Raw genomic sequence first — 19,821 nt, 5'->3', positions numbered from 1 at the left:
TAGAAACTATGAGCTGGTTAAATAAAACCAATCTCTGTTTTTAAACTGCCCTTATCCCTGTCTCATCCCAGGGAACAAGTGTTTGATATGCCTTTTAATCTAAGCATAATCATTCAGCTATTCTTGGCCCCTCATTTTTAAAGCTGTAGGGTAATATTTCCAACAAACCACTACTTTAATCCCCACGGGGAGGATGATTTGCTAAATCCATGTTTGATTTCTGGTTACTGTATCAGTTTGTATCTGTAATTATTTATTTTATTGTTTGCTAGTGCAGCAGAAATGATTTTGCTGTAACCCTTTCAAAACATTCAGCCTTCTGTTCAGAGCTTTTTTCACTGACTTATTTATCAGCCTGAGGAATCATCTCTCTAGAAATGGTGTGTGAATCCAAAGCAACTTGCACTGCAATTAATGGGTCTGGCTCTTCAGTACCTTTGACCTGGCCCATAATTTGCGCCCTGGAAAAAGTCTTAAAGCACTTGATAAGTCGTGGTAGAATGAAGGATTTCTTTTGCCCTGGTGCAGTGAATTAGCAGATATATGACTCGCCATAAAAACAGACTTGGTTAAGTTCCTCTGGCTTTCTCCAACAGAGACAAAATCAGAATCTGACACATAGCTAACTCACAACGAAGCTCTCAGTTTTGCATCCTCTAATGCCAAATGATAGAAAGCCTGTTCCCATAGGGATACCACCAAAATAACCTTTGAATATGCATCAGGATCAAGACGACTGCTGTCCTGAGGTACTTTCTTCATCACTGGTCTGTTTTCCAAAGTGACCTCATTGTCCAAAGTTTTTCTTGGACTTCAACATTAGAGTTTACTGACATCAGTTAAGCAAGTTGTACCTGGCATATCCCCCTGCATTCCTGAGCTACAGCTAGGTAACATTTCATACACACAAACAAGTGGGGCATTTCTGAAACCTCTTGGGCTCGAGCATGGAGATGCTTGTCCATTCTCTGGAATATGTTCAGCCAGCAAGAAATCTGCTGCAATTTAACCTTACTCTTGGTACCCATGACTGTGCTGTGGTAGCTAGAGAGAACTTGGCTGCTGGGGTGCTTGGTCAGTGCAGGTGGGCTTGAAAAGGATATTGTGGTGGCTCATTCTCACTTAATTAGTCACTTACACAAATCAGATTCTCCATTGGTTGTCTTAAGCTACCTTACACTAGTAAAGCAGTATAAAAACAGTCATTAAAATAGTGATTTAAGAATGGGAAAATGTTGTTCCTATTTCAAGAAAATCTTGGAACCTGTAAATAAAGAATTATTTGGGAATTTGCTGCCATTATACCAGTTTGTAGCTGGAAGTACTGTACAGTGATGCTTATTTGATTCTTCTTTTTAAACAAAGATTATTTCTCTACAAATTGTTTCTCATACTTAGTTTATTATGTATGATCTTGAAACTAAGTTTGTCAACACATGGTTTTGACTTTGTAGAATTAATTATACTTTCAGGGACAATTTCCATTCATGAATTTGGAGCAGGCAAATAAATATTTGATTTATTGCAATGTTCAGATGGTTTAACTTTATGCTCAGAACGAATAATCTTCATTCTTAGGATAAAACCTTAGAATGTCCTGCCACTGGGGATGTCTTCCTGCTCTCACTTCAACATCTCTCGTAGGAATGAGAAAAATATTGTAGCATAAATACCGGAAAGATAATTACACACAACCCTTTTCTATGCAGTATTTAGAGGGCATGAATTTAATGCAGTAGTGATTGCTCCAAAGGATGAGCAAAAGAGTTTAATAAAACATTTTGGTATTTCAAAGAAAAGTAAACAGACTAAAGCAGTTGTTGATGGAAAACAATTCCACACTGGAGATGCTCAAGGCTCAGTAATTTGGCTAATTCCCTCCCATAGTTTGAAAGAAAGGAATCTTGTACCTAAGGCTGAAAGAACAGACCCTGTCTATGGCAAGGTATACATCAGTGGGAGCTCCATGCTGCAGTAAGCTCTGGGCACGAGTTTAAAAGCTTGTGCTGGAAGACGGGAGGGCTTCACTTTCCAAAATGAGCAGCCCTGAAATACAACCAAGTCAGTTAACCCAGGGCAGTTAGGAGTCGTTCCTGATCATTCCATGCCATGAATATGCATTCTGCTGCAGATTTCATGAAATGCAAATGAGAGACACCGAGATGACAACAAGTTGTCTGTCACAGATAAATCTGGAATTGTACTGCTGACTCTACATCACAAACTGCTAAATTTACAACTGTTATTTATAAATGTTGGGGTTTATGTTGTTTGCATTTCCTCAAGCCACGTGTTTATGAGTTAAAAATAGGAATAATTCCAAGCTGTCAATCAACGTGTGTGTTTTTCCTTGTCAAATAGTACATTTGACAAAACATTTAAGGATGAAAAATAGCTCAAATAATTAGAGACCTAGTTAAACATTCTGCTCTCCCTTGGGTATTTAATATACTCTCAGATGAGAGGGAACAGCTTTAAGATTGAGGAGAGTAGATTTGGATTAGGCATTAGGAAGGAATTCTTTACAGTGAAGGTGATGAGATACTGGTTGCTCAGGGAGGTCATGGATGCCCTCTCCCTGGAGGTGTTCAATGACAGCTATGAGGCCTTGAGCAACCTGGGCTAGTGGAAGGTGCCCTTGCCCATGGCAGGGGGTTGGAGCTGGATGATCTTTAAGGTCCCTTCCAGCCCTGACCATTCTACGAATCTATGAAATAAATGGCATAGATAAGAATTGCAGAAAATAGCAAGAAGTGAGAGATCCATTACCAGGAGTAGCACATACTCCTGAACTCACTCCCTGCTCCCAGGGTGGAAAATGTTGATGTTTTCTGTTCATTTGTAAAAATGTTGCAAGTACTGAGCCTTTTTATTCATTCCAGAGATTTTCCCTGAAACCAATGTAGGATTCTATTCCTGGCTAAATAGTTCTCCAGATCAGAATAAAGATGCAGTTGTACACATTCAGTAGATATAAAAAGACTGTTCAAAAAAATAAAATATGGTGGAAAGAGAAGGGGAAAAAAGGAAGGGAAATTAATCTATTTTTAACCTATTTGTTTTGCTTCCCATCAAGGCCTATTCTCCTATGACAGTCTCAGACAAAGGAATTTGTATGAAGAGGCTTGTCAAAGAGGGGAACCTTGCAGTTTGTTCCCTTCTTGTCAAATGCTGGCTCTGAAAGATGTATCATGGCAATACAATTAGAGGCTCTCCTCAGCAAATGTAATTTTCTTTGAAACTTGTAGCACAGAGCGATCTAATCTCAGTAAGGCTTCTAATACTCTCTTCAGGGTGGCAGTAGTAGCTAATGGCATAACTTAACAGGAAAGTGTGTTATTCAGGAGTGTTTGTTATCTCTCGGGTCATTAAAAGAGGAATTGGAAAAACGCTCCTTCTCACAACTTAGAATCATTCCAGAATGATTAATGGCTTGAAAATGGCTTTTACTGGGTATTTGTGCACAGGCTGGTGAACTGAGCAGTGCAGGGAGCTAATGAGAATGGGAGGCTCTGACACACACTTTTTACAGCATGTATAACATTATGCAGCATCATTTTGGGCTCGAGAATGTGTAACAAGCGCTGCCTTGTATTTCTCTTAGGAAAAAAAGCCATGAGTGTGTATCTGAAGCCTTTAATATTCCTTAACACTTTAAAAATACAACTTTGAGGCCATGGTCATGACAAAAGACCTTGCTGCTTTACCCTGTGTGTGTGAGGGGTTTCAAACCTTTCCAAATTTAAAAATCAACTGGCACACATCTTGCAATATCCTCTAGCTTACAGTTTGGGGGCAATTCATGCATGTCTCTTCAGAGCCCTTGAAGGCAGTTATTAGTGCCTATAAAAATAAGTATCATCCATAACTGGGTTTTAAATGTGCTTAATACAAAGATAGCAAGTTGAAAAGTGCAAATTATGAAGTCAGTTCTCCTTGGAGTGAATGTGCTCCTAAGGAGAAGGATGTTTCATAGGAATTAGATTTCCTTGGGGTTTGACATGCTAAGCATTATATATGGTCAATGGTTAGCCCCTGAGAAATATGTCTCAGAAAAATGTGAGTGTTTCACTTCATGGAGTGATGCTTTATGCTTCCCTGGTTATATAAATACTGCACAATGAGGTGTGCTTCTCCTTTTCTCTTGGAGGTTTATTTTCTTCGTGTCAGGATGGATTTTTGTAGTCCCCTGCACTTGCCACCTTTGTAATCCTGGTGATGCAGTTACTAGAAAGCACTTGATATTGGAAGCTGAAGCATTATCTCATGGCAGATCACTGTCTAAAGGCTCTGCATTTGTGGAAGGGCATGAAAACTCCCAAGCTTTTTTTGCTCTTTGCTGCTTGCTTTCCCTCTTGAACGGTGTTAGCACCAAGCAGTTTGCACAAGCTTCCTACGAGCCAGAGCACACTTTCAAACTCTCTGTAATTAAGAGCTTTGAACAGATCCTTTTTGTTAGCTGTTTACTTTTTGATTAATTGCATTGAATGTGTGTTTCTATATCAAAAGCATGATGAACCATTGCACTAACTGGAACATTTCCAGGGATGTCATTCTGGGTTCTGCATGATGAAATCTTGTGCTTCAATCAGTTTGAACTATTAGGAAAAACAATCCTAGCTGCTTCTTGAGTTGTGACCAAGAAAAGGAATTGCTGATTCACCGCTCTTTAATCAGCTAGTTAACATCAGAAATAGAATTGTACCTCTGACTGTCCTTGTTTCTCTTGTAGAATTGGAGTTACTGCTTGACTATCATGCAGAAATGTAGAAACTATCCATTGCAATTCAGTATAGGAACTGTTACACCTTAGACATGGCAGCAGGCTAGAAATTTCTCAATGCTGCATTTGAAAACTTCATGCCTCATTCTGTTTCTCCAGATTTCCCTTCAGGTTGCTAATTTGTAGGAAATCTATTACTTACAAATCAAGTTCTGACAATCAAAGGTTTGGAATATAATAAATGTAGAGGATCACACTTTTGGAGAGCTCAGATATATCCCTCGTGGAACCAACAGGAGGAGACTTGACAGGGTGCTTGCTTGCATGGGTTAGTTGATTAGGTGGTGTTGGATGATAGGTTGGACGCGATGATCTTGAAGGTCTCTTCCAACCTGGTCTGGTCTGGTCTGGTCTGGTCTACTATACTCTACTCTACTCTACTCTACTCTACTCTACTCTACTCTACTCTACTCTACTCTACTCTACTCTACTCTACTCTGTTCTAACATGTACTTCTATATGGTTTCTGTACTCACAGTAACTTTGTTTTCACCTCTGTCTGCCAACTTCTTTTTTTATTTCTAAAATACCCTATCAATCAAAAACTAATAGGCCAAAGAAGTAGATTAGATTAAGTGGAAGGATTTTTATATTCATGGCATGCCTAGAAAAAGGAATCAATTTTTAAATATCTTGCCACTTTACATCTGGGCATTAGTCCAGCAATTTAAATGGCTAAATATATTGAGAGCATTCCAGATTAAATGGAAGCTCTGAATGTGATTTTATAAATGGTCTGGTCCATAAAGAACTGAATTTGTTGTGGTGGTTAACAGTATCTGCGTTTTATTTACCAAAGTCTACTGAATATTAGTGCAGTGTAGCACAACTGTGTGTGCAGTTATCTCTCCCTGGAAAAACTCCTCTATCTAGAAGGAGCACTTCTACTGCAGATCAAATAAGCTGTCAGAAGCAGAAGTATGATGACAGTTCTAGGAGAATGGATTTGCCCTCTTTTCAGCCCAAAAGGGGTAAGTGAGAGGACTCGATGCTGCTCATGGCTACAATAATGCCATCCTGCTGGGACCTCCCTGCTGTCCCTTCAAGGAGCACTATCTTCTTGGCAAGGACATGTGTTCTCAGTTGTTCTTTAATTTTCTTATTCATCCTTTCTGTGTGCCAGATAGTAAGAAAAAGTCCACAAGGAACTGGAGTTCTTCACCGAGCCATCTAAATGTTTAGCAAGTAGAGTGGCTCTATTAGTCATATGTGGCAACACTGCAGATGAATTTTGCAGAGCACCTCAACCAAATGCCAACAAACCTGTACTGTGTGGCAAAGCAGAAGGCATGCTTGATTTCACATATGTCACAAGAAAATGCTGCTGGAAATATTGAGCCACCTAAGCACTTTAGGTGCCATTCTCCATAAGCCTTCACCTTTGAGCCAACCTGATTACTTTGTTACACAGCCTTGGAAAATTATAGTAAGTGCAGAAACTGAAAAAGGAACAAGTTTAATACCTATAATGCCAAAATTCCTTTCATAACACATCATTTAATTTGTGACATTTTTGGCCCTGTGAGTGTAAAAGCAAGATGCTTAAGCGAGTTGGGGTCATCATTCCAAAGAGTAGGGAAAACCTATTTGTGACAAGATCATAACTCAAAGTCTAGGGGTGGTTTAATTTCCTACCTCTTGCCTCAGCAGATGCATAGGTTAAGGCTGTCTTGAATGCAATAGCAGGAGTGGCTAACAGCAAGGATACCTAATATAAATCTCTCTCAATTCACATGACCAAATTCCTCTGAATATCAGTAGCATCACTTCCTCTTTGTTGTTACACCTGATGTTAAGAAAAATTCTTTTTAGTTTAAGATCCTTCAGCTGACTTTCCCAAGCCCTGATAGTTTGATTTAACTAAGTCTCCTAGTTCATACCATTTCTGATGCAACTGAGATGAAAAATGACCAATGAGAAAATTCAGACTTAGATGGAGGAGAGGAAACATCACAGCATGTCCTAGCAATAACTTAACATTGATCTTTGTGTTTCTGAATCACCCTTCTCTGTTTTGTGAGAAAAGATCTGTAAGCACAGAAATGATTTCATCTTCCTCTATTTTTCCAGTATATTGTGACACAAGAACCTGCTGCAGCTATCAGTTTCTCAGTGTCAATTTTGCCTAAAACCAAACCCCTCTATTTTTCAGTTAACAGTGGAAACTCTGAGGTGATAAAAATTTGATACAAATGTTTGTAAAGAAGACAACAGTGAAGTTCCTTGGTTGTTGAATGGACAATTTAGAAAGTAGTGAACAAAGCAGGAAAAGAGGTCCATACAATTCCTTCTACTGGTTTCTTCTGACAGAATTCCTATTTGATGTTGGAGGAGTCAATTAAGACAAACTTAAGGGATTGACACTGTTTCTTGTTTTCTGAGTGAATCCTTGGGGGATTGATTTGGAGAATATTGAATACTTGAAGCATTACTAACTTGGCTTTGAACATATATGAAAGGCATTGTGAAAATGAGCTTCCATGAGTTTCCTGCTAAGTGCCCAAATTAGTCAGTACCTTTGATCTTAATCCCACTGTTCTGCACAAAGTAGGTATAATAGTACTCTGTCATCTCGTGGGGATGTTGTGAATATAAATGCAGTAATGTTTATGAAGCATTCAGATGCTCTACTGATAAACATCATAGGAAATTGTCTTTTCAGCTCACACTTTCGGTAATGTGTGGGGAGTAAATTGGGGGGATGCAAAATGTGCAAAGAGTGAAGATTTGAATTTGGTTAATAGTTTATATTAGTGAATGAAATTAATTATCCAAAGACATTCCTGTTCAAACTACAGCATGTGATCATGTCATTAAAAGGCTGCACCATAATGCATATGTAGAAAGGGGCTGAACTAATGTTGTTAGCATTTATGGTCACAGTGCAGTCCTTTTGATGTATACTTCCTATGTAGTTGATATATAAATAGTAAAATTTCTGAGTGTGAAGTACTTGTAACACAAAAGTCAAGATCCTGGCTTGCAGTTCTGCTTAAATCTAGGGGTGGTGTGACTGATGAAAGGACAAGGCCCTAAGACACAAAGTGTGAAAGGTGTGAGTGGTACAGATGGCTGCAAACCTTCATCTGGTTGAGCACAGTTGAATCTTGCTGCAAGTTTCACCGTAGCAGGAATTTAATTCACATTTCTGTATAAAAATAGCTCTATACTGATAAATCTTCATGTGGGGAAGCAGAATATCACCTGTCTATTGGCTGTGTAAAGTCAGTTTGATGTATGCCATGTTTGTTTAGAAGGAGAATTTTGGGGCAAAAGAGATACTGCTTTGACTTTTGCTAGAGATGGTTAGTGTCTCAGTTTGACAGTGATCCTAATACTTAATCTATTTAACTGCTATTCCCACTTTAACTCTTCATCTACCCCATGTTATGTGAAGGAAGTTCTGAAATCTCCAAATCTTAGGAAAAGAACAGGAAGGTGTTGAATTTTCATTACCAAATGCAATCACGGAAATGAGGGGAGGAAACCCCCAAAGAAACCCATAAAACCTATTTATTTTTATAATTCAGTTAAACTACAATTGATTCTATACTAAAAACTAATCAGTATACTATAATGAAGAGATATTTTTGGACCAATATACCAGCTGGTGTCACAGATGGTACAGATGGCATAAGGCACTTTAATGGGATAAAGATAATGTGTTGGCACAAAGAGAGTTGAGTATATGAACATGTGATTTTTCTTTCCCCTTATAAACTCTCTGATCAGTGTCACTCCAATTGATACACCATTGATAAATTTGTATTCCACAAATCTGGCTAAACACTAAGATCAATACTCTGCAGTCCATGACACTAGCATTACCCTACTTTGCTCTCAAAAATCCCATATGCCATAGTTGGCAACAACTCATTTGATGTTGGGGGTTAAAAAGGAAGATCTGATTTAAGGTGCCCACCTGACATTTTTAAAGGGGATCAATTGTGAAATGTGTGGAAACAGCTGAATCCCTCAGAAAGGTTTTGTTCTTGGGAGCTTTGACATGGGGGTAGATATGGCCAAAATATGATAGTAATGTTGGTAATTAAGAGTCTTGCTGATAAGTGATGAGGAAGTAATTCTTAACTGTTTTCTTTGAAGATCTGCAGTGTGGATGGATATTTCTGGACTGCAGTGGAGGGACCTCACTGAACAGTGTGGCTTTTGCTAGACTTGGTTTCTTTTCTTAGCCTATAAAGTCGTGTGGTATTCAAAAGAGTTTTACATGTACCCCATTCAGAACTTCCTTTTGTCTCTGCACTGTCTTGTGTACATTGCACAAGAGAGATGAACTATTTACAGTGCATCCTGCAGACTGGAGTTCTGCCATGGTGCTCTCACGTGGTGCTTGGCAAGACATTCCCAAGTAGGTTTTCCCCTGGTGCCTGAAATAAACCCATCTGCCACTGACACAGGTTGCCAGTGGGCACTTTGCTGAAGACCTAGCCAACTACTTTCAGGTTCTGTATTTGATATTCAAGTGCTGTATTCATTAGAAATGGGTTGTTGTAGCTCCTTCAGGTTAGACAAGCCCTCCAAAAGAATCTGAGCTTTTGTTTGGCACACCTAGATGGCTAAGCACTATCCAATGGCATATTATACCCAAAGACTCATTGCTCCAGTATTTACAACTATTTCTGGGTTACACAGAAATATGGCTGAAGGTGTTGGGACGTCTTCAGTGATGGAAACCTTAATTTGGAGTTAATTTCTCTCAGTTTGTGAGCCTGGTGTGGCTAGGACACGACAAAACAAAGCTAACCCCAACAGTTTGGTCGGTATAACAAGACACTACATTCAGTCCCCAGCCCAGAAAATAAGCTGTATAGCTTAATGCCCTAGGGGAAAGTTTGTGAAGGAAGGCAGCACCTCAGGACAGGGCAGCCCCTGCTGGTTTTCTGATCAGGAGCTTCAACATTCCTCTGAATGGTTATGGCTGGAGGTGTAACCAAAGCATGCACTTCTCACAAGCTTGTCAAGTTGCAGTGGAAAAGGAGAATTTTCTTGCTTCTTTTTTCCCCCCCTTAGAGTGATGCATTTTATTTTCTCTCTGTGTGTCTATTCCACCTGTAATTAGAGGTTCTGTGTCCTTTAAGGCTACAGTAGTCACAGGAGTCCTTGCAGAAGTATCAAGGAGATAGGACAGGCTGCTGTTCTTGTTAATGCCATTGTGCTTTTATCATTGGATGTAAGTGTATATAAAAACAATAACTAAACTCTATCCTGGATCCTGGCATAGACATCTTTGAGTTTATGCACTGAAGCAAACCCTTGAACATTAGACAGAGGACATTATGCCTACTGGGAATGACAAACCATCAGTTCTTTATCTGGAAGTTGACAGAATCCAATAAATGAGCTAATAAATCACAGAAAGCAAATGGCTTAGGAGAAATAAGTAAGTATGCCCTACAGAAGGCAGTGGAGCATGTGTATTGTACAACAGGCCTCCAGATTTCTAGTATGCTTAGGAAATGTAAATGATGGTTCCCAAAACTTCAGGATATCAAATCTTCATTGAAAATACTGTTCCTGTCATGTAGCTCAGATTGTCTGCTCCTTCCCCCACCCCCAATATTCAAGCATATAATGGAAGGAAATATGATTAAATATTAAGTTGCAAGAGCTGCTGTTGTTGTTCTGTGTGTCATGGGAGGGATCAAACCCTACCTGCATTTGTATTTCAGAAATGTGTTTATTCCTCTTGGAAATTGTCAGCTAACAAGTTACATTTACATTTACATTGGGAAACAAAGCCTTTTTGCACAGTTGTAAGGATGCTGGCAGTGACAAAGTTTAATGGGAACTACCTATTAAACCACCACTATCCAGTGGGTCCACCTACACAGGCTGCATTTCTAAAAGCCTGTGTTTCTGCCTCTGCTGTCTGTTTAGGGACTGAAGTGCTCTGCCAGGCCAAAACTATGCTGGCACTTGTTTCAGAAAGAAACCTTTGCTGGAGTTTGAAGTTCTTGCCTTCTTGAAATGATTCCCATGGCTTTTATGCTATTAAAAATAGGGTTATGTTTAATGTATGAAGAAATAAGTCAACAGTGTCGTTTGCAGGCATGAAGGAGTTTGGGTGAGAGTAAAGATAACACGATTGTTTTGCCACTTGTCTTTTCAGTATCAGTATCAGTATCACTAAGGTTGGAAGAGACCTCAAAGATCATCGAGTCCAACCTGTCACCACAGACCTCATGACTAGAGTAGGGAAGACACTACTGCCCACTGCAGGCTTGAACTCATGACCTTCCCATTAAGGGTCTTATGCACTACCAACTGAGCCACATCTGATCCCCATTTTCACTGGGGAGCTGTAGATTCAAAGTTGGTAAAATTTCTCCATTTCATTCATAGCAAACAGAAGATGAACCTGAACCTTTTATTAGTCTTTCTACTATTTTTAGTCTATTTTCTTTCTCTGCTCAGAAACAACAGATTATGATCTCCTTTTTGAAAAGAGCTCAGAAGAGCCTTCTTTCAATATCATAAACCACATTGATCCATTTTGGATCAAACCTTTGAAATGCCAGCTGGTTTAGACTCCAGTATTGTCATTTTTTTTAGCAATAATTATTATGATAATAATAGTCATCAGCTTATTAAATGTCTCAGAATGAATTATCATAAACCTCCTGATCTTGTCAACTGTGTTACATAAATGATTTCATCTTGTACGAACCTCCTTCACAATTACAATTCAGACAGAGGTTGGTTTTTAAACCACAGTTAAATTCTTGGGTTCCAGGTCATTTTCCCTCTGCTGCCGGGTTTTGATGGCATAACCTACAGTTAATTTTACATCAGGATTGATGATTCTCAAGATCTGGGAACTCCAGGTAACATTGATTCCAGGCTTTGTTCTCTGAGCCAGTTGTCCACACAGAGATTTATTATGCAGTTGTTGAAGGAGTGATCTTCTGCATGAGATCTCAAACTTGAGGTGTTGCCATTCTAATTGCAGTAACCAGAAGGGTACTGTAGCCCTGTTTCTAAGTGCAAGATACTTATGGGATTATAGATGGATGGGTGGATGGATGGGTAGACGGATGGACAGACAGGTATCAATTTTCAGGCTAGAGTCCAGACTTACTTTTTACATTCTACTGTCTCAGCTTTTAGGTTTGATCTTCCTCAACTCAAACTGAGCTAGAAATAAAATTGGACATGTACTGACTTTTAGTATAACAAGGACATATATATCAGTGTTTCAGTAGCTCATAAAATGACTTGAAGTTAACTATTGAATGTAGAATCAGTTGTCAGAGCAGGAGGGCTGATTGTTTGCTGCTTTTCACTGCATTAGGCTCTTGGAGAGGTGCACAGGAGATGATTTATTATTCTTCCTCAATGTCAGTTATAGAAATATTCTTAACCTTTCCTGGAGGAACGCAGATACCTTTGTTCTTGCCTCTTATTGCAGTGCAGCACAGCTAGAGCTCACTTTGTTGTTGTCTTTTGGTAAGATGCACTTTGGAAATTGAGTAATAAGTCTGCTGAATAGAAGTAATGCTTCCAGGCCTACTTATGCCAGAAAGAAATTACTTCACTGAGGATGAGGCTGTAAGCAATGGATCCTCTGCATTTCATAGACTCTGAACCCTCCAGCTGTTCTAAACATCTAGTGATGCTTTATGGCATCCTCGGCACTTTCAAGTAATGTTTTAGTTGTCTTAGTTTCATCCTCACTGTTCTCAAGTTCATGTCTGAAGGTGACTATCTTTATTTTTCACTAGATGAACAAGTGCTGTCATTTTAGTCAGTTTCTCTTATTGTTTTAGATTTTCTTCTTGCAGGTAAAATGATTGCAATAAAGATACTGCATGAGTCTGCAAGTGCCTTTATGTGTAATTATTGCATATAAGGTAGTGCCATGGTTTAACCTGGCAGGCAGCAGCAATTTGCATTTCTAAATCAGTAATACCTCATTAGTGGGGTTTTATGTAGGAGTATATGTTCTGATGTATGTAAGCTGAGCACTCACTGAACATTCTTAACCCTGAGACATGCAATCTATAATGAGAGAATCTCTTCCACTCAGTCAGTTTAGGAGTAGCATTTTTATCCTGTTTCTTTTTTAAGAGACATGTGGGTCAGACCGGAGAGAGCCATGTGTGTTAGTGACTGATCTGCTTGATCATCACCGTACAGACACACCAGGAATCCAGCTGTTTTTCTGGACAGTGCTGTACTATGTAGAGATACCTCAGCTGAGCAAACTCTGCAGTGGCAAATCACATGCAAGTGGTAGTGCAGGCCCCTCAGTGGGCTAACGAGCTGACTCAGCAGTGCTATCTATAGCAGGCATTGTGCCACACAAGCAGAGCTGTGCAGCTTCTGAGACACAGCTACTGCCTATGCACAATCCTATTTTTGGAAACTGTGAACTCCTCACCCCTTTTTATTCAGAGCTGGCTGTCTGCATCCAGCTCCCCCCTGGAGCAAGGATGAAAGAAGGCTGCTTCCAACAACAGGAAGACTTACAAGAGAGATAAATGACGTTGAGCTCCTTTCACCTATGGGCTGGGTCTCCTGGAGGGATATAAGTGTCAGGCTCATCACTGCTGAGCTCTGCTTCCCCAGCACATCCAGCTGCCGCTTGCCTCAGTCAGTATAAGCAAGCTATTTTCTTTCCTCTCATCTCTAAACTTAGGTTGCTCCCTACAGCTTTGGAAGGAAAATGCCACAACTGTCCAAGGAAACAAACATTTCTTCATATAATTCGCATTACTGAGACATTAGTAGCAACTTTACTCGAACCTGTGAGTAGACATCTGCAAACAGCCAGCTATTAGTTTTGGCGGTTGTTCCAAAAGTGCTGGAAAAGCAGAGGCTGAGATTGAGAGAGCTGCTTAATGCACCCTAAAGAGAGAATGATGTTGGTTTGTATTTTCAGGTTTGAAGTGCTAGCAAAACTGATGTTTGGTACAAAATGTGAGTTGAAAAGAGCTTTAAATAAAGTAATTTGGCTTTGCTTCTTTGCAGTAAGAAAAGTTCACGGATATCAACACACAGCCACAAAATCTTTCAGTTGAACCAAATCATTATTTGTCTCTAACAGAGAAAAATGTTCTTAGAAGCAGTTGTAATGAGTAGGTGGAGGGAGTACCAAAACTGCAGCTATTCAGGGTAAGTCATGCTCAGAAGATATCATTAAAAATATTTCTGCTTTGTATCATGATGTTAATGCCTCCCTTAATGGATTAGATACATAATGCTTTTTCCATACCTTTTTTTTTTCCACTTAGTTGTAGCTCATTTATCATCTTTACAGAAGACCTGGCATGATTTCCAGTTGGTCAAAGACTTTGTGAATAAATTAATGGAAACAAATTATGATTAATAACTTATTTACTCTGCTTTCCTTTCTACGGCACCCCACCACAAGTGAATATATTCAAAGCACCATCAAATCAGTCAGCAACAATGTATGCAATATACAAGGAAAAGGTTATTCACTTGGGGAAAAAGCCATCCTGAAAACTAAAAATGCAACAAGAAGTATTCTGGTAGAGCCTTTGGGCCTGCAGCAGCTCTGAAGTCATGACAGGAGGTCACATCATCTCAGAGGATCTCCGTGTCTTTTGGGTCAGGCTCCCTCTCTATCTTGGGTCATGTCAGTAAGTGGTGTCCTCCATGGCTCCAATGTCATCATCTCCCACAGAAAACATTCTGTTTATCTCCTCCCAATTGCTCTAGGATGACAAATAGGGGAGACTGTGGAAATCCTGCATGTGCTAGTTCAGAGCAAGCATGGACTGCTTGCCTGTGTGGTAAAGGAGTGTCATTTTCACTCTGAAGGTAGAGTAAGAATTGCCTCTGAAATACTGCCCTTCAGGAACATCTTCTCACTGTTGGAAGCTGAGTCATTGTGCATTTTCTGGATGAGGAATGAGTATACAGACTTTCTACCAGACAGTCCTCTTCCACCTTTCTTTGCTTTTGGTAATAAATTCTACCTTGCATTGTTCATGAAGTGAAGGATTTGAATCAATCACATGTTCCACCAGGTTGTGCCTTTCCAAAGCACTTCATGGACTAACAAAATCTTACTCTGAGACATCAGATTCTTTATCATAGGCACCCTGTATCATCACAATAGTGAGAGTCTTCTACTGTCTAGTTTCAGAGAAGGATAAAGACCATAGTAGGTGTGGCTAATGGATGTAAAGACCAAAGATATTCTTTAAGGTAAAAGGAGTCCCCATTCCTGGTATCCAATGAAAGGTAATCTAAATATCTCATGTAATTCTAGTTTTATCACATGAAAGAGGAGCTGGATGACTGCTCGGAGTTGGGTTTCTGTTGTGCCTTTTTGTGGTCTTCCTGTCATGGAAAAGATTTAGTTGTTATAATGGGTGTTGGTCATAATACAGTGAAAATCATTTTATTTTCTTTGCCTCTTTCTAGTTGGAATTGTCTTCAGACTTGAGTGGTCTAAGCATGTCTTGGTTAGCAACTGAAATTCAAGATAAATGACTCAAGTGTCTATTTTATGTCATAGCTTTGTCTTTTTTTATATATATATATATATATATATGAATTATTGTGGGAAAATAACCCAAGGTAAATTTCTTTTAGAGAACTTTCCTACTTTAGAACTGAAATCATGCAATGCCTACAAAAATGCTGCCTTTAGATTGGTATAATGGGATGGGTCAAGCAGCGGTCAAAGGCTTTGTAGTGCTCTGTTTATCAACAATGGACAACTAAGCATTGTGACCCTCAGAATCACAAGCTTTATTTTAATTCCTTTTATCTAGCTGGAGAAAGGTTAAAGGAAAAGATTAAGGTATTAAGATTTGCAAGAATTATGGGACTCCAAAGAAGCTTTATTTTTGGCTCAGCTGCATGGTAGCACAAACCAACTTTTGTTCTGCTTTCAAGCTGAGCTATTTCTACTTTGTATTTCACTGAGGACAGTGCCTGAGGTGGTTATTATTTTCCCTCTTTGTTTATATATATGTATCTCAGCATTTGAGATTATTCAAACATTCATTTTATTGTATTTTGTGCTTGGAATGCTTTGAAATGCCCTTTTGCCTCTTCATTCACACTAAGTGACAGTACTGTGAGCTTAATTCAGCAGAAGAAAGTCTGTATCACACCAACCCAGGAAAGCAGGTGGTATTCCAGCCTGAAGGAATGAGTCTTGGCCCCTATTTTCTTTGGGAAATGAAGTGAGGGAACGTGGCAGGTGGTAACAAAAAGAGATAGCAATATAAACTTCCTCCCTGAAACATGGTTCTTGTGAAAATGCAACAGAAATTTGTCTAGTGAGAAGGGTGAGCTGTGTGGAAACCTTGCCTGGGATTCCTGACTCAACTGAGCTGTTCTACAACTGAGGATTACTCAGGAGGTCCTAGAGACTGGACCAAAGTGCTGAAAGATACAGTCCTGTGTTGAATCTTTCTAATTACTCCTTCCTTCGAGAGTTTGACTTTGCCACCAGTGATAATTGTTCCATTAACTTAAGTGGTTTTAAGATCAATGCAAGGCCAGGAAGAAGATCTATGAATTGGAAGGAAACAGATTAAGCAGTAGAAAAAGCCAGATTTACCATTGTGCCCTTTTTTCTTAATGCAAGCTGCCTCTTCTCCAGGCTGAACACACCCAGCTCCCTCAGCCTGTCCTCACTGCTAGGAGCTGCTCCAGCCCTCTGATCATTTTAGTGGCCCTTCTCTGGACCCTCTCCATCTGGTCCATGTCTTTCCTGTGTTGAGGGCTCCAGAGCTGGATGCAGTACTCCAGGTGTGGTCTCAGCAGAGCAGAGTGGGAGATCACCTTTCTCCATCTGCTGGCCACACTGCTTTTGATGAAGCCCAGGATGTGATTGACCTTCTGGGCTGCAGTTGTACATTGTTGGTTCATGTCCAGCTTCTCATCCACCAGGACTCCCAAGTCTTTTTTGCAGGGCTGCTTTCTCTCATTTCATCCCCCAGCCTGTATTGGTATATCGTGTTATACCCTTATTCTTCATGTCCTTGACATAAATTATGCTTAGTCATCTCATTCCAAACTGTTTATGTGCACTGAACTGCAAACTACAGGGCAGCAATTGGGTGTGAGTTAAGGAGAGACAAGTCTTCTGTAGAACACATAAACAAATAACTTATATGCAGACATTCCAGCAAAGGTTGATGTAATACAGGAATACAAACTCACTTCACCCTTGTTTTTCCTTTCCCCTATCATCTATCTTCATCAATTTGGTTTTTTAACTCTACCCTTACCATGCAATTTGTTGCAATAGAAGTGACCCAGCCTGACCCTGGCTTAGCTTGCTGTGGGTTGTGGGACTCCTGATTAGGTTTTGTGGGTGAATGACTTTAGGGGAAGGTTTTGACTTGAAGGTTTATTCTGGAAAAAAAAAAAGAAAAAGGTGGAGTGGTGTGGACATTATTTAATAGCAATTCATTTCAATTGCCCTGGGAATCTAGACAAGAGTTTGAGGCAAATAAAAAGTGGCAGCCTCACCTCTGAGGGCTTTAACAGGCTTGTGGAAGCAGCCTTGCAACTAATGCTCTGGAAAGACAATCTAAAGATAGAGCTGCCACAATTTTTCAGAAGCATCTGCTCCAAGGCTACAGAGTACACGAGAGCTGTGTGACTCAGCCAGAAGCAAGGTGAGAGGCTGTTTGGAGGGAATGCTCTGGGAAAATCTTTTTTCAAGGCATCTATGAGTGTTTTAAACAGATGACAACAGAGATGCAATCTTAATCAATGCAGATGCACCAAGGATGCAACTGACACAGGTAAGTCTTCGCTACAGCAGTTGCTACCGTTAAAAGGATTAATTGTTCCTCTTCTTCGTGCACAGAGAGCGCTCTGAAATTTTCTGTCAAACTGAGCTGGCCCCTTGCAGCTGGCACCGATTCTACTCGACTAGAAGCAGAACTGTGTAGAGTTGCCACCACCTAGTGGTAAAACAGGCACAGACAAATACCGAAACCGTGGCAGGTTCTTTCAAGTGCTTTTTGTTTGCTAGTGTGCTCTGGTAGGGTGATGTGGAGTACATCTATATAGGAGCAAGAGGAACTGAGGAACTTCAAGTAACTGAAAGTTTTCAATGCAACTAGCTCCGGTTGATACCTGCTCTGTACTGGCATGTTTGAATGTTTTTGGTTCTGTTGTTTGTGTTGTTGTTTTTCCCCCTTTTCTTTATATATCTATTTCATACACTGTTAATAAAAACACTTTCTCTCTTTAAATAAACGTAGGCAGTAAGCAATGCCCTGGCTCATGAGGAGAGGCAGGCTGGTGATGGAGTACTCTCATTTTGACAGCCTGTTGAATGTGTGTATTTAGCTTACATCAGTTGCTGTACCTTCTCAAGTGATCCATATAGGTATTTTTCCCCCACCCCAAGGCAGCTGGGATGGAGATTGTGGCTTTCACCTTCCTTAAGCCAACTACTGGCTTAAGTCCTTTATTGTGAATAGTTGTCTTCATTAATTCTATCTAAAACTGTCATTATCATTCTTTCTTGCTTGAGACAAGATGTGGGGGAGAGATAATGGGATGCTACCTCTGAATACCTTTTAAGGATAATGTGGAAAAAGCTATTGAGATGAAGAGCAAAGTTACTCCAGAATAATCTAGCTGTCAACAAATCAGGTTTCTAACCATTAAAGAGAGCAGTGTCTGAAATGGACACCTAACTAGTGACAAAGTAAGAAGGATGATGACTGCGGGGGACTGAGAACAGGCTGAATGACAGAGCACAGAGGGTTCTGGTCAGCAGTGCAGATTCAAGCTGGAGGTCTGTAGCTAGCAGTGTTCGTCAGGGGTCAGCACTGGATCCAATCTTGTTCAACTTAGTCATCAGTGACCTGGATGAAGGAACAGTGTGAACCCTCAGCAAGTGTTCTGATGATACAAACCTGGGAGGGGGGGCTGACACCTTCAGGCTGTGCTGCCATTCAGTGAGATGGGCACAGGCTGGAGAGTTGGGCAGAGAGGAACCTCACAAAGTTCAACCAGGGTCATGTGTAGGGTCCTGCACCTGGGGAGGAATAGCCCCCTGTGTCAGACTATTTCAACTGAGTGTAAAGCAGTTAAAACCTAGACTTGATTTGTCTATTTTAATGGCTTCTATAGCATGAAAATACTTCAGGTCTATTGACAGAACAGGGCTTATCAAGTTGAGGTGGTTTTTGTTGTTATCTATTGAACCCAAGCCTGATCTGATTTTTGTCTGGACATTGCCTTGTTATTGAAAGATGTTTGGCACTTTTAAGACCCTGTCCATGAGAAATTATTCCTGCAGTTTTGTTTTATTTTATTGATTTATAAACCCTCTCCTCCCTTGCTTAGTTAGGGACAAGGTTTTCTGAGGCCAGCAGAGTCTGAGAGTAGTACTTGTGCAGCTGCTAGAAGGGACGAGTATTCCTTGAAAAAGTTAAGCATTAGAAGTGAGAAAGAAGCATTCTCAGCGTCTTTTGGGACAAAGCAGATGGTATTCTACTCAGCCCAAAATGTTCTGCATTGGTGACCATGAAGAAGGCTTATCCTGGAGCTCTTGATGCTTTCAACATTCTGGAGTTCTGCTCCTCAAGGAGCTAATTATTTTAATACATCTGTTTGTCAAGTGTCAAATTTTCCTGGAAAGAAAGCTGAAATGTCTTACAGCTTGAACTGTTTCTAATGGAGAGATTGCTGAGGTGTTTTGGGCCAGTGACAGCTTGCTTCAAAAAACAAAGTGGTGCTGGGAAAAGGTCTGAACCAGGAATGTACAGAAACATCCTTTTTGTAGGCTCTTTTGACTGCATTCCATCCAGAGTTGGGGTAATTAACTAAATAATTGAACACGTGGGAGTTGCCATCATGTGCCCTTATAGCTACGTAGTTCTGATGTATAACCCTGACCAACAAGCAAAACTCCAGCAAGCACCACAAAGCATAGTAGTCTGCAGGGCAGAATATATAGACCTTTGAATGCCAAGGTATTTCATAAATTGCGTAGATTAAAAGCCTACCATTCATTTTCTGATGAGCAAACTGCAAGGGAACAGTGAGGCTTTTGGTAATGG

General features: G+C 40.1%; 1 protein-coding gene across 4 annotated transcripts in view; it reads left to right on the top strand.

The window, feature by feature from the left end:
• The window catches only part of KCNIP4 (potassium voltage-gated channel interacting protein 4), a 287,694-nt gene that overhangs the window by 43,473 nt on the left and 224,400 nt on the right, over window positions 1–19,821 (top strand). The window lies entirely within an intron of this gene.

The sequence above is a fragment of the Melanerpes formicivorus genome, unplaced genomic scaffold, assembly GCF_026170545.1.
Source record: "Melanerpes formicivorus ecotype bairdi unplaced genomic scaffold, bMelFor1.0.p_v2 SCAF_18, whole genome shotgun sequence".
Classification (NCBI taxonomy): Eukaryota; Metazoa; Chordata; class Aves; order Piciformes; family Picidae; genus Melanerpes; species Melanerpes formicivorus.
The sequence above is the reverse complement of the archived record's forward strand: the minus strand, read 5'-3'. Positions and strand labels throughout refer to the sequence as shown.